This window comes from Lissotriton helveticus, chromosome 2_2, assembly GCF_964261635.1.
Source record: "Lissotriton helveticus chromosome 2_2, aLisHel1.1, whole genome shotgun sequence".
Lineage (NCBI taxonomy): Eukaryota > Metazoa > Chordata > Amphibia > Caudata > Salamandridae > Lissotriton > Lissotriton helveticus.
This window is the reverse complement of record NC_136060.1, coordinates 347161793-347176642: the sequence shown is the minus strand read 5'-3', so window position 1 is coordinate 347176642 and position 14850 is coordinate 347161793.

The window sequence follows — 14850 nt, the reverse complement described above, 5'->3', positions numbered from 1 at the left end:
TGTGAATCTAAGCACTCTGATTTGTCATTCATGTACATGTGATCAAGGCCATGGCTGTGGCCGAAGAGCATCAAGTTTGGAAATAAACTTTTTGTATCTACACAAGTCTGAGTAAACGTTTCCTTCTTCATGTTGGATTTCTTGTCTCATATATATATATATATATATATTATCCAAAACTCCTTTGTAGGAAATGAACACGCACTCGTCAGGATCTAACTTTCCAAGTTCTTTATTTCTCCATAGTTCTCAGTGTAAATTACCAACGCGTTTCGCCGCCAACTGACGGCTTGATCACGGATTTCCTGCAAAGGAGTTTTGGATAATTGAGTTCGGCGGGGCTCTGCCGAGGAACACGCACCGATAAGAGAAGCGCCAGGGGTCAACCAATTCGAGCCAAGTTGTTGTGATATATATATATATAAAACATGAAATCACCCCCAGCGAATAACAAGTCACAATATACTAAGAAAATACACACAATGTCTTTCTTTTGTTTTTATTATTTTGAAATGTGACTACAATTCCCAGAATGCCTCCTAATTGGCTTAAATGGGATAGTACAAAAAATGACACTGTGGAAGGACTAACCGACCGTGAGCAAGGCCAGTTGTGGCTGAAACACGTTGGTGGGGTGAAGCAGTAAATAAATAAGGCTGAAAAGTACCCTGGCTTTGCCGCCTCTTTTGTATTGCAAAATTCGTCTTGGGTCAGGATCCGACCCCTAGGCAGAGCACACGCTGTGGAGCGCTCTCGTGTGGCTGAGGATCACTTTGTGTGTCGATATATATATATATATATATTTATATTTATAAGTTTATGTTCTAATTTACTAATGTTTTGTAAACTAAATATAACAAAATATATGCATTTCTTTCTTGACAAATAACCCGGCAGACCACGTACAGCCTTAGCGAAAGGACAAGCCCAGTACGAAAATAATCAGACTTTCTGCAGCAGGAAATGTTCACAGATAGTGAAAAGGAAAGAGCGGCAGACACACTGTTCATTCCCCAAACTGGGGCAAGAAAAAAAGACATTCCTTCACAGAGAGCGGAGGCACCCGACACCCTCACAAAACTTTTCTCGACGTTAGAGAAAACATATGAGCGAGAAATTCGCAAGTGGTGGGATGCCACCAGCCTGCAAAAGTATTTGGAAGTTGGGAGAGTCCCAAGAGGACTAAGGATTCTTTTAGTTCCATCGTATGAAAATCCCAATAATGACCTATTGCGAGAGTGGTCAGAATTCATGAATGATGTAATGCAAGGGATGCTTAAACTTCTAGTGAAACACGCATGGAATGATAGGATGAAATTACAAGAGGAAATTAAGGACATTGAGGCAAAGATTAGCGGCGACAAGGATACAAAGAAGTGCGAGGAGCTGCGCGATTTAATGAAAAAAAGGCTGATTGATTATGAAAACACAATCAAATTGAGAAAGCAATCCAAATTCATCCGTGATGAAAAAGACTATGCGAATGGGAGAATTCTAACATTCGCGCGAAAATATGATGCTCCTAGAAAAACGCTCCAACAAGAGAAACTAAGAAACAGAACTTCAGCCAGTACTGAAGAGTCTGAAATTTCAGAGGACGAATCAATAAGGGCCAAGAGCACAGGAGCATCCAGAGGTGCAGAGGGTGGCGACGATCATACTGTAGCAAAAACAGCTACCCCAGAGTCCGATCCTTTTTTCGAGGAATACGAGGTAATAAGAGGACTCAGACAGCGACCCGCGGCAACCACACATCCACCAAGAACCCCAAGAGGAAAACGAGGAGGGGCAAGCGGGGGCGCACAAGGAAGATCTACCCCTGTGGTGACGAGGAGCACCCGAGGGAAAAACTGGAAATGAACATAACGATGCCCAAAGAAAACACTATAATAAACTTATCGGATCGAGAATTAACACCAAAGGAGGAAGAACTACTACAACTTGGATTAACTTTCTGCCCAACTCCGGCATTCGATTACACGCAGACACGTATAGATCTGTTCAGATTTATCAGAAAAATGAAGCTACAGAAGATACATACTCTGAACCCGAAGGTGGATGCCAGAACCAGAATGGAAGAGACTGACCCACTAGTAGCGATAACTGGCAAAGATTTACAAGCCATTGCTGTGGCTCAGACTATGATTGGAACAAGTCACTCTCAGGATTGGGAGATGCAACCCACACAAACACTGGAGGATTGTGGAATAACACAGCAGGGCTGTAAAAGTGAAATGACAATTAAATCTAAAATCAATCCGAGGACACCACATAATGGAATTGACACATTTCAAGAAATAGTCATTGAAGAACTGAAAGGCTTACAGGCCGAAAAATTCAATTTGAAAAGAAAGAATTTAACCAAGGAAGAATGGGATGTAATTCAAAATCTCAAGGAGGATGAAAACATTATTTTCAAACCTAGTGATAAAGGTGGAAATATTGTTATTTTGAAACGCGGCCAATATGAGGATGAGGCACTTTCCCAATTGAACAATAAAGAACACTACATTGAGATTAAAAGAGAAAAACACACAGAGAGCATTAAGGCCTTCAATGACATGATTGAAAAATGGAAGGACAAAGGAATTTTGGACTTCAAAGATTGGAATAATCTTAAATGTGAATTCCCTCAAATCGCCACATTTTATCACCTGCCTAAGGTGCACAAGAGTAAAATATGGCCTCCTGGTAGACCTATCGTGTCTGCAAAAGACAGTCTATTGGAAAAAACTTCGAGCTATATCGACAGCTTCATTGCCCCATTCGTCAAAGATCTCAGTTCGTATCTGAAAGATACGAAGGACTTTTTAAGGATTGTACAGGATGTTAAATGGGAAGAGGACATGGTCTTAATAACACTGGACATTGCCAGCTTATATACTTCCATTAGACACGAAGATGGCTTGTTGGCAATGAAGAGCTTCCTAGACAATAGACCGATCAAATTTCGAAGCCACAACACCATGTTGCTAGAGTTAACAGACTTCTGTTTAAGGAATAAAAAATTTTTGTTTGCAGGAAAATTGTACCTACAACTCCAGGGGACCGCGATGGGCACGTGCTTCGCCCCCAGCTACGCGAACCTTTTCGTGGGCTGGTGGGAGAAGCACGTGGCCTGGGCGGGGGACAATGACAGGTGGATGAACAATATCATTCTGTAGACCCGCTACATCGATGATCTTTTTCTGGTGTGGCGGGGTCCACAGAGTGAAGCTGAGGAATATATTGCTGAATTAAATAGAAACAGTTTGAACCTCAGTTTCACAAGTAACATCAGCAAAAGTGAGGTGTTCTACTTGGACCTTCGGGTCTATGTGGAAAATGATTCAATACAAACCGCGGTTTATAGAAAACCAACCGCGGGCAATACCATATTGCACTCACGCAGCTATCATCCCCGCAGTGTCATAAATAACATCCCCCTGGGAGAGTTTTTGCGAATAAAACGCAACTGCTCAACTGTACAGGAGTTTGTAAAAGCAAAGGAACAGTCGAAAAAAAGATTCTCACAGAGAGGATATGGGAAGGGGATTTTGGACCGAGCAGAAATGAGAAGTGACCTAGTGGGGAGGAAAGATCTGCTAACTGATAAACCCAGATCCCTAGATTCAAAGATCAGATTGATTACTGACTATTCAGAGAAATCTCCAGAAATTTTCAATATAATGCGGAAAAATTGGAAAATCTTGAAATCAGATTCTGTGATCGGAAAGTCCCTATCCGATTATCCTCTCATTACATATAGAAAGGGGAATTCCTTTAGAGATCATCTCGTGAACAGTCACTATGAGAAGAAGAGAAAGAAAAAAACTACTGTTTCAGGCTTCTTTCCTTGCATGAAGTGCAAGGCCTGTTGAAACTCGAAAAAAGTCAAAGAATACTCAATTCCAGGTAAGAAAACAAAGAGTAAGATAACAAAATTACTGAATTGCAATTCTGACTACACAGTGTACTGCTTGATGTGTCCCTGTGGACAAAAATACATAGGGAGCACAGTAAAACCTACCAAACTAAGGGTCCTTGAACATATGAGGGCGATCACCTCAAAAGATCCAAGCTACCCTGTAGCTCGTCATTTCGAGCAGAAACACAATAGCAACAGCAACCTGTTGACGTATTTTATTCTGGATCAATTAGTCAGAACAGAGAGAGGGGGTAACTGGGTGAAAAAACTGAGAACCTTAGAATCGAGATTCATCATCCAGTTACAGACCAAGACCCCGGGTGGGATGAATAATGAGGAAGAGATGTGGACTCACATCTAAAAAACTCCATCCGGGACCCAATCTCATCTTACTGTGCTTTGTTTCCTTAGAAACCTGGAATAATAAATGAACATATACTCAGTAATGCCTGCCCCTCCACCCTATATTTCACAAAAATTAATATGTATATGGTGAATCACAGGGACAATTCTAAAAATATGTTTGTTCGAATGCATAATACGAATAACGTTATGCCCATTCAGGGCGTGATTGCTTCTGATTGTAGAAACGTAGATTGATCGTTTGTGTACCGTATAACTGTGAACCCTTCTTGGGGGCTCATGAAAGAATTGCAATGAGCCTCACGTTTTAAAGGCACTACCTATATAGGCGCCACCACACGACAATATGCAGTATAAGGTACCGGTAAATTTGAATGATCTAATTCTGAGAAACAATGGGAGTATGATTTACACTAAACCTACATATCTGAACCATATACTGGTACTCAATGCAGTGTGAATGATGATTAGCATTTTGTTCTAACCATTATAAGATGGCTGCCGCATAAGCAAACATGAAATTACTAGTTTTGTGCCTTCTTTTATGTTGTATATTTTGTTGGTAACACGTGACATATGGTCACCATGGTTGCATTTAAATAATGGTAAAAACAAACGTCAGTTTACACTGACGAAGGCGGCAACGCCGAAACACGTCTGTAAGCTGACTCTATCTGCAGGAAAAATGTTGAAATAAAATACTTGGCGAACCCACGCTGTACTGGCTCTGAGTGCTCTTAATTGTTGGAAATCCCGAGGACTGGGGGATTCCTGTGTTGTCAATGTATGTATAAATATATATATTTATTATTGATATTATTATGGTTTACAAAAAATTTGTAAATTATAATATACATGAAAATTATTAATTTAATAATTTTAAAATATATATTTCTAAATAAACATACACATGCATATATGTGTGTTTTGTTAAATAAGTATAACATTTATATATATATTTTTAATTATTTACATATATTTTATTTACATTATATTACTGTTACATGTTAATATATTTATTGTTTACTATGTTTAAATACATACGTTAAAAACAAAACTTTTCCAATCGATATTAGTGTACAACAATATTTGTTTCAATATTTTTGTCATGTACATTATAAGTATAGGAAAACAATATTTTTGGGCTGAATATATTTCGACTCGAAATTTATATACCACGATATTTAGGGTTTCGATATTTTGTCAGTGAATCAAAAGCATCTGGACCCAACTGTTTACCAGAAACTAAACTTATTAAGGAGGTGTAAGGCCCCAAATACAATCATATTTCATATTTGATCATTACCCATTGCTACTCAAACTGTCCAGAAAGTAGTCATCAGGAGCGTAGCTTAAGGGGGGTGTTTGTGGCCTTCACAGACATGGTGGTCTGCTAACTTCAGCATGCACAAGATAGCGGTAATTTGTGAACCAACTTATTAGTATATAGGTCAATTTGCTAATTACCACCAGTGTTTTACAACCAGTTCTTAGACATATGGCCCATAGTTTTTCATTTCCAAACATTTTGTCCTTTGCTTCTAGACGTACAGGGCATGTATGGCTGCAATCAATCAGTTGCAGCCATCAATTCAGGAAAAGATGCCAAAGCACAGAAACCAAATAATCGTGCTGTTACTACAGCAATGTGAAATATTGGGATCCTGTACTTGTTAAGTATTTGTGGAGGTTAGTTGAAATACACAGTAAGCCATTTCTCCAGTCCCCTGGAACAACCCTCTTGCACAGAAATGAAGCACAAACAATTTATTTTGGCAACTTGACAATGAAATCCGCATGTTTTTGGATGGTTCACTTGAATTATTCCAGAATATATTCACTGAAAAAAACATAGGTTTCAGGGATGTTATAGTTAGTTGGAAATTTCACTTGTACAAAACCAGAGAAATTCGGCCGTTATTGTTAGTTCAGCTAACTATAACTCGCGCCCCTGCAATGCACTGCTGATGACGTCACATATTACATCGTTCATGACATGGTCAGTGACATCACTGATGACATCTCAAATCATATCACTGATGACCTCATCCAGTGACTGTGTGTTTCTGAAAAGTTTAAGGATGTTTTATATATATATATATATATATATATATATATATATATATATATATATATATATATATATGCGCCATGGTGTATTGATGAGTAAGTGGGTGTATAAGTGTTTGAATGGATGATTTAGTAAGTGTATGACTGTCTGTATAAGTGAGTGATTAAACATGTCTTAGTGAATGCATGGGTTAGATGACAAAACTGTATAAATGTCTGTATCAGTCTGTCAGTTGGTGTGTAAGTGGTTGCATGGGTTTATGAGTAGATAAATGAGTGTCTATATGGGTTATTGATTGGTTGACTGAGTATCTGTACGGGTGCCTGTGTGGGTGAGTGGGGGGTGTGTGACTCTGAGCATGGATGTGTGAGTGGGTGATTCACTGGGTGTATAGGTTCAAGAGTGCATCTGTGAAGGGCCATATGGGTGGGTGAGTGTCTGTATGGGTGTGTTGGTGAGTGACTGGATGTCTCAGTGGTACATGTGTGAGTAACCGCATATGTGAAAGGCACTATATGTGAGTGTTGGAGTATATAAATGAACTATATGTGAGAGTGAGTGATTGTGAGAGAGGCTGTATGGATGAGTGTGTGGTTGTATCAGTGATTGTATAAGAGAGTATGTGTTAGTATTTGTATGAATAAGAGAGGTGGTGCTTGTATAACTGTATAGGTGAGTAAATGGAAGTGTGATTGATTTTTTGCATGACCGACTAGGTGTGTGAGTAACGCTATGGATGAGTAGCTGTGTGTGGGTGTCTGTATAGATGTATGAGTGCATATGATAGTGCTGTACTGATGAGTGACCGCATGTATGAGTGACTGTATGGATGAATATGTGGATGTGTATGTAGACCTAGGTTTCAGTGGGTGGGTATGTAGTAACTGGTATTGGCGTGTCTATGGTTTCTAAAATGGTAGTCTGCATTTTAGAGAAGGTGTATGAAAGGTTATATTAGGGTGTGAGGAGGTGCATCAGATTATCACGTGGATGATGTCATCAGTGATGTCACTTGAGATGTCATCAGTGATGTCACTGACCATGTCATGAATGATGTAATATGTGACGTCATCAGCAGTGCATTGCAGAGGCGCAAGTTATTGTTAGCTGAACTAACTATAACGGACGAATTTCTCTGGTTTTGTACAAGTGAAATGTCAAACTAACTATAACGCCCCTGAAGCGTATGTTTTTTTCAGTGAATTTCAAAGGTTTTTTAAATTCTAATTTCTAACCATACCTACAGAGGTAGGATATGTGCAGAAAGAGGCAACATAATTCCAGAAAGACAAAGAAAGGTGCAGAAAGAAGCAAGAGATGTGCACAAAGAACCAACAGAGGAGCAGAAAGAGGCCTTGTTGCAAAGTCATCCTGTGCCCCCAACGTTTTGCTGTCGGGTACTGGTGGTAACTGACTCTGACTAACCAGGCCTAGAGCCAGTGCTATGCTAAAATACACTTAGGATACAGTGAAAACACCTACATACACTAGGGAACACTATGCATTGGGGTACCCCTATGATTGGCATGACCTCCTCTGTAAGGCCCTAGTACATAATAGGGCAGGGGGATTAAAACTACCTCTAAGTTAGAGGTGCAGAAAGATGCTTCTTTAAGTACTAGTCACATTTGCAGAGTGGTGGAGAAAGAGTGCTGTGCTTCCAACCAGCACTCTGGAATACTGCTGCATAGGACTTAGAGGAGGTACCAAGAGGGCTTCTTGGCCCCCAAAGTCCCTCAGGAGTAAATTAGACTTCATCCCCCATCCCGTAGTCTGCCAGGAGGCGCATTTGCAGAATGGTGGAGAAAGGGGGGCATGGCGTCCGAAGATGTCTTAGTAATCCCACTGTGTGGGACTTACTGGAGGTAACAAGAGGGGTAGTTGGCCCCCAAGGACAACCTCGGGGGCCATCTACCCCTCCTATTACTTCCAGTAAGTCCTGCACAGCAGGATTGCTAAGTTAATAGCAGGCCATGCCCCCTTTCCCCACCACTCTGCAAACGCACTTCCTGGTGCGCTCTTGGATGGGGATTAAAGTCCCCTTCGTTGCTGGGGGTCCTTAGGGGCCAACTAGCCTACCTGATACCTCCAGTATGTCCAAGATAGTGAAATTGCTGAAAGCTGGACACAGGCCATGCCCCCTTTCTCCACCACTCTGCAAACGCTCCTCCTGGCGTTTTCTAAGTTGGGGGATTTAGTCCCCTTGAATACTGAGGGTCCCTGGGGGCCAACTAGCCCACCAGGTACCTCCAGTAAGTCCCACACACCTGGATTGTTGAGAGTGGTCCGAGGCCATGCCCCCTTTTTACACCACTCTGTAAACGCAGCTCCTGACATACTGCTGCTTGGGGGATGAAGCCCACTTGTGTCCTGAGGTCCTTAGGACACAAGAGGATCTCATCGCCCCCCAGCAGTGCACTGTGAGGCACATTTATAGGGTGGTGTAAAAAGAGGCATGGCCTCGGACCACCTCTCTGCAATCCAGCTGCGTGGTACTTACTGGCGGTACCTGGTTGCCTTGTTGGCCCCCACGGACCCTCAGTATTCAAGGGGACTTAATCCCCCAACTTAGGACTCGCCAGGGGGCATGTTTGAAGAGTGCTGCAGGGAGGCGGCAGGGCCCCTGGTGAGATGCAGGCTTTTCTTTGTTTAAATATTTGTAGAAGGAGGCTGTGTGTCCCCCAGGACACCCCAGGACATTGCAGGAGCTGGCCATGGGGGGTGGCGGTCCCCAGGGACATCAAGGGCTCCAGGAGGGGGGCTGCGCGGCCCCCTAACAATGGCGCCTATTAGGAAGGCGTCTGTCTGCCACCCCTGAGGTGGAGGGACAGCCGCAGGGGCAGCGGCGGTCCCTTCGGTGGAATTAGGATGTGACCGCCAACCTGGCGGTCACATCCCGTATATTTAACATTGCGGCGGGTGCTGCTTTAAGCAGCACCCGCCGCAAAGTTAAATATGCATGCTGTGCATTTGCATGCACAAAGCGGCAGGCACCGCGCGTGTCAGCCGCATTGTGCATGCAAATGCAGGGGGGTACCATAGGTACCCCCATGTGCACGCCCCCGCCCCCCCTTCACCCTGGGGACCCGCAACGGGCCCCCAAAAAAAAGACCCTATGCCGCCACGGAAAGGCATGTCCTGAAGCTCATCCTAATATGGCTGGCGGTGTCTGATAGACACCGCCACCACATTAGAGCTTTTCCGCCACGGTCGGAAGGCGACCGTGGCGGAAAAGCGGCAGACGGTCTTCCCGTCCACCGATAACCCCCCCAGCCATCCTAATGTGGCGGGGGGGTCTTTTCATTTACCGCAGCGGTGAATCCGCATCCTCTGGTGGCTTCCGCCGGGCCGAAGGATGCGGATTCACCGCAATCCTAATCGACCCCAATGTTTCTAAAGCCCCGGGGAGGTGATGGTCCCCGGGACTTGTGGGGGCCAGCGAGGCCCCCGCAAATAATTGTAGAAAACCCCAGGGAGGTGGCGGTCCCCGGGGCTTGGGGGGTCCATGAGACCCCACACATACGTTATTTTAATGCAGATTGTAGCCCCGGGGAGGTGGTGGTCCCTGGGCAGCAGGGGAGCCGTTTGTTTGTTTTCTGAGCAGGATTCGCGCACCCAGTAAGAATTCTGCAGATTGTTTTTTAATGTTTTTTTTGGGTCGGGGGGTCCCACAGGGACCCCTTGAGCAGGCATGGGGGATCAGGGTGTTTCTACCCTGCCCCTTTTTCTTTTTTTGGTCCTTTTTTTCACTGATTTCCGAGTCACAAGATGGCAGCCAACACTTCCTGGTTTGAAGTGTTGGCAGCATATTAGCCAATTAGCCAATTAGAATGAAGCTTGTGCTCGGGAGGAGTCGCGACTCCTCCTCAGTGCTCAGATTTCAAAAGTTTTCTTTTTTTAATTTCTCAGTAACTAACCGAACAGATTTACACCATTTAAAAAGAACTTCGCTTTCGGAACCAAGAGCTACCTTTTTGCCAAATTGGTGTAATCCCGTTCAGCAGTTCGGGCTGTAGCCTGTTCCAGTTTTTCCTATGGAAATGAACAAGGGGAAAACACGTTTTGGGAACCCCCTTTTTTCTCAGCCCCTGCTTGACGAATCACCCCGAAACTTTCAAGACAGGAGCTGACTGGAGCGCCCAATTAGTTTTGAAAAGTTCGCGAAGATTCGTCAAACGGCGCCGAAGATATTGGCAAATCAATAAAAGCTTTTCCTATGGAAAACACACTCTAACTATAACTACCGACTGGTGACCACCAGTAGGTATATATATATATATATATATATATATATATATATATATATATATATATATATAGATATATTGATATATATAGATATATATATATATATATATATATATATATATATATATATATAACGCGTTTTAGAGCATCTCAGCTCCTTGGTCACAGGCATTTCAGCATAGAGGAACAGTAAGTCAAAGAGGGCGTTGCCCAGCACGTTCTTTTGTAACGCCCTCCATTTGGCAGCAGATATTAGCAGCTTGTGTTGCATGCTGGTACTTGGAAGTGTTTGTACAATCCTATAGTAGTTTACAAGCCTCCTTTGTTTGCATTCAATACTTTAGTAAGATCCGTCACTCCATGGTATTTACGAAATTATTCATTGCCCTCAGTGGGCTTAGAATCAAGGGCACGCCATATTGCGGTATAAGCCTTCTACCGCTTTTGCCATTCTGGAGACTGTGCAAAGTTCTATGTCTCCATGGTCCCCTTCATTGTCAGCGGGGCGGTGAAATCTTCGCGGCTCAGTCTGCTGTCAAATTTGTGTTAAACAATGGACCACCCTTTTGAAGACGCACTCACAAGCGGCATATTGACGGCACCCAGCGCTTCCTTTATTGAATAAAATTGTAGTCGCCTAACGCGTTTCAGAGCATGTCAGCTCCTTGGTCACAGTCATTTCAGCATGGAGGAACAGTAAATCAAAGGGGGCGTACCAGCATGCACAAGCAGCTAATATTTGCTGCCTAATGGAGGGCATTACAAAAGAACGTGCTGGGCACCGATTATGCAGGCCCAATCAGGCTCCAGGGAGTCTGTTCCTGACCCCGAGGCCATCAATGACCTGTTCCAAACCTTTTATGAGAAGTTATACACCAGCCCTGGGCTGGTCTCTCGTTCGGAAATCAGGGAATTCCCGGAAAATTTGCCATTAAAGGTGCTGGATGAATAGGTGCAGGATGACTGGGAGGACCTGTGACCCTGTATGAGGTCAGGGCTGCTATTGCAGCCATGGCAAAGGGGAAGACACCGGGGCCTGATGGCCTCGACCCTGAGCGCGTTAGTGATACCCCTCCATAAGTGTAAAGATGTGACCGCTCCAGTAAAGACCACTCACTATGCTCAACTTTGATTTTAAAATAGGGATGGCTGGGTGAAGTGGGTTTGACTGTTGTATACATCGCCGATGGCACGGGTGAGAACCGGGAAATCTGTGTCCTCTCAATACCTGATACAACGGGGTACTCGGCAGGGGTGCCCCCTCTTACCCCTTTTATTTGCCCTGGCAATTGAACCACTTGCGGAGCTGATCCGGCAGGGTGGAGTGGGGATAGGACTTAGATTAGATGGGCAGATGCAACCTGCTGGTCTACCTGTGAGAGGCGGTACCTGGCACCTCAATGGCACTTACACTACTGGAGCGATTTGAAGCATTGACGGGCTTACGGGCGAATAAGAAAGAGACCTATCTGTTCCCCCTGTTGGGACCGGAACCCCGGCCGGGGATACTGCGGATCGACATTAATTGGACTCCCCATTCAATCAAATATTTGGGAATCCATGTTTTTCATTCTCTGGATGACCTATGGGAAGGGAATCTGGATAGGGCACTGCGGTCGCTCCGGAACTGTGTACACTTCAGGCGCTCACTGCAAGTGCAGATCATGGCGCAAATCTCCCTCCATAAGATGGTCATGCTACCGAGACTATTGCATTTTTTGTTAATTTACCGACCCTCATGCCCCAAGGGTGGTTCAGACCCTTGAATGCCCTGGTGAGAGATCTGATATGGGGGGATGACAGGCGAAGGGTCTCCCTGAGGATGTTGCAGTGCCAATGGAGGAGGGAGGCCTGGGTATGCCAGATTTTGAATTGTATATGTAGGCTGCCCAGCTACATTGGCTGGCACAATCATTGGAGGTAGTGAATGAAGCAGGAACATGGCAGATGGAATCAAATGGTAAGCCGGACGCATTGTTGGCTAAATTACTGTGACTGACAGTTACTGTCCCTTATAAGTTGGTATTGCAGCGTACAGCCATACATACCTGGCAACGCTGTGTCCGTAAGTTGAGTGGGACTCCGTGGTACTCCCCCACACTGCCGTTGGTTGGCTCCCACATGGGGATCCGGTGACAGTGTTCACAGCAGAACAGATGGGGTCATGGACAGAGGTGAGTTTAGATACGTTGGGTGATTGCTACCAAGATGGCTCCATAGTCCCGTTTGCGGACTTGATGGATAATTACAGCCTTTCTCCCGGTCAGTTCCTGCAATACGAAGCTTTGGTTCGTACCTTTGTTTGGCTATGGGGTGGAAGTTGGGATGAACCAACGACTCACCCAGTGCTGCATGCACTGATCACTTTGGGCACTGTGGGTCACCAAGTGAAGCGGCATCATGAGGCCCTGGTCGCCGCGTCCGATAGCCCTATAGGGGCTCTACGAGGCAAATGGGAAAGGGCGATAGGTAAGTAGCTCACTGATGGAGAATGGGGGAAAGTCACGAGGTCCCACAAGAAAATATCGAGGAACACCAGGCTAAAATATACGAAGTTCAACTACCTCCATATGGTTTATATGAAGCCTCACAGACTCAATGTTACGTATGGTGGCAAGCTGAGGAAGTGCTTGAGGTGTGCCTATGTGGATGCTGGGTTTATACACATGACCTGGAGCTGTGGAGTAGTGCAGGGGTTCTGGGTGAAAATCCTGGATAAGATAAAGAATGCACTGGGGAGGGAACTGGCGCTTACTATGGAAGTCTGTTTATTAGAGCTCTTCCCACGCCGTCCCAAACGAAAGGTGGGGAATCGATTTATTGACCTGGCCCTGGGCCTGGCTAAGAGACAGATAGCACTGGTGTGGAAATCCCCCACTGGGCCACAAGTGGCCAGTTGGAACAGGGAGGTTATTAGTCAGGCAGGAGCGGAAGGCAGAGCCCTGAGTTGGGAGAAACCAAGGGGCATCCGGAGATGACCGATAGCAGACTTATAGAAAGTAGTGCAGGAAAACTGGGAAAACCCAGAAACCCAGAACGGGAGCCATCAACTGTGGGGGGGGGGAGTCTGGGAGTGACAGTGAGTGACTTACATGTTCCCACACAGACGACTTTGGACCCACAAGGCAGGGGCATGCACAGTATATCCGTTACAAGAAGGTGAACCAGTAGTCCTAGTGAGGAGAAAGACAGACGGTACATGAGAGAGTGGGGTCAGTGGATGGGGAGATGGAAACCTCTCCAACCCTTCCCCCCGCTCCTGGGAGGACCCGCACACTACGCAGAATATATCATATAATTGATAGGATTAACAAACGAATCCTTAGAATCAGATGGTACTCAGGCCCACTATGCATGCCGAATTTTATTACGTTTTCTTTTTTTTTCCCGTTTCTTTTCTTCTTTTTCTTTTTCAATGGTGAACTGTTAATGATTATTAGTATAAGAGTGACATTGATGAGGACAATACCTGAATCCTGGGCAGCGGCTAGAACAGCACACTGAGACAAGGCAGGGAAGAGCAGTAGACGGGGGAGACAAGAAATCACCAATGTAATAAGACTGGGGGTCGGTGGGCATGTAAAGAGTGGTGGTCAGTAAGCGTACATGTACGATATGTGACAAAGTGTAATACCCCAAGAAGGAAATGTATGCATCCCTGTCTAAACAATAAAAAAATAATAGTGTTGTACCCTGTACATAGAGACACTGGTAGCCATGTAGCATTATCCAAGTTTTCTTTATTGGTTCCCTGTCAAGGTAGCATCAATCTTTGTCCAGCCAGCTCTGGTCAAGCAGTAGCCAAGTACCAGCGCCACCAGTATCAGCCTGCTGAGTTGCTCAGCCCATCTCTAACTGTCACCACTCATCCACTCAGGCACCCAGGCATTCCATTCATCACAGTCACACCAACATTCCGCAACCATCTCTCACTCTGGCTGAGCAGCTAGGAGGACCTAGGCTGATTACATGTAAATGTAATACTGAGGATATAACATTATCCCTTTCCTTTAAATAAAAAAAATAACAATCCTAAACCAAGAACTATGCGGTAATGATTGGAACTCAGGGATGCAACTTAAAGCAAAACATCACAAGAGCGTGAACGGTACAAATAAAGAAAAGATGGGCAAAATATGACATCAAAAATATGAGCATCAATATCCCCCATCCTCCCCCATGAAAATGATCAAAACATTTTGAAGCATAAGCTTGCAGAGATTCAAGTTCAAATTGTAATACTTTGTAACGTAAACTGTAA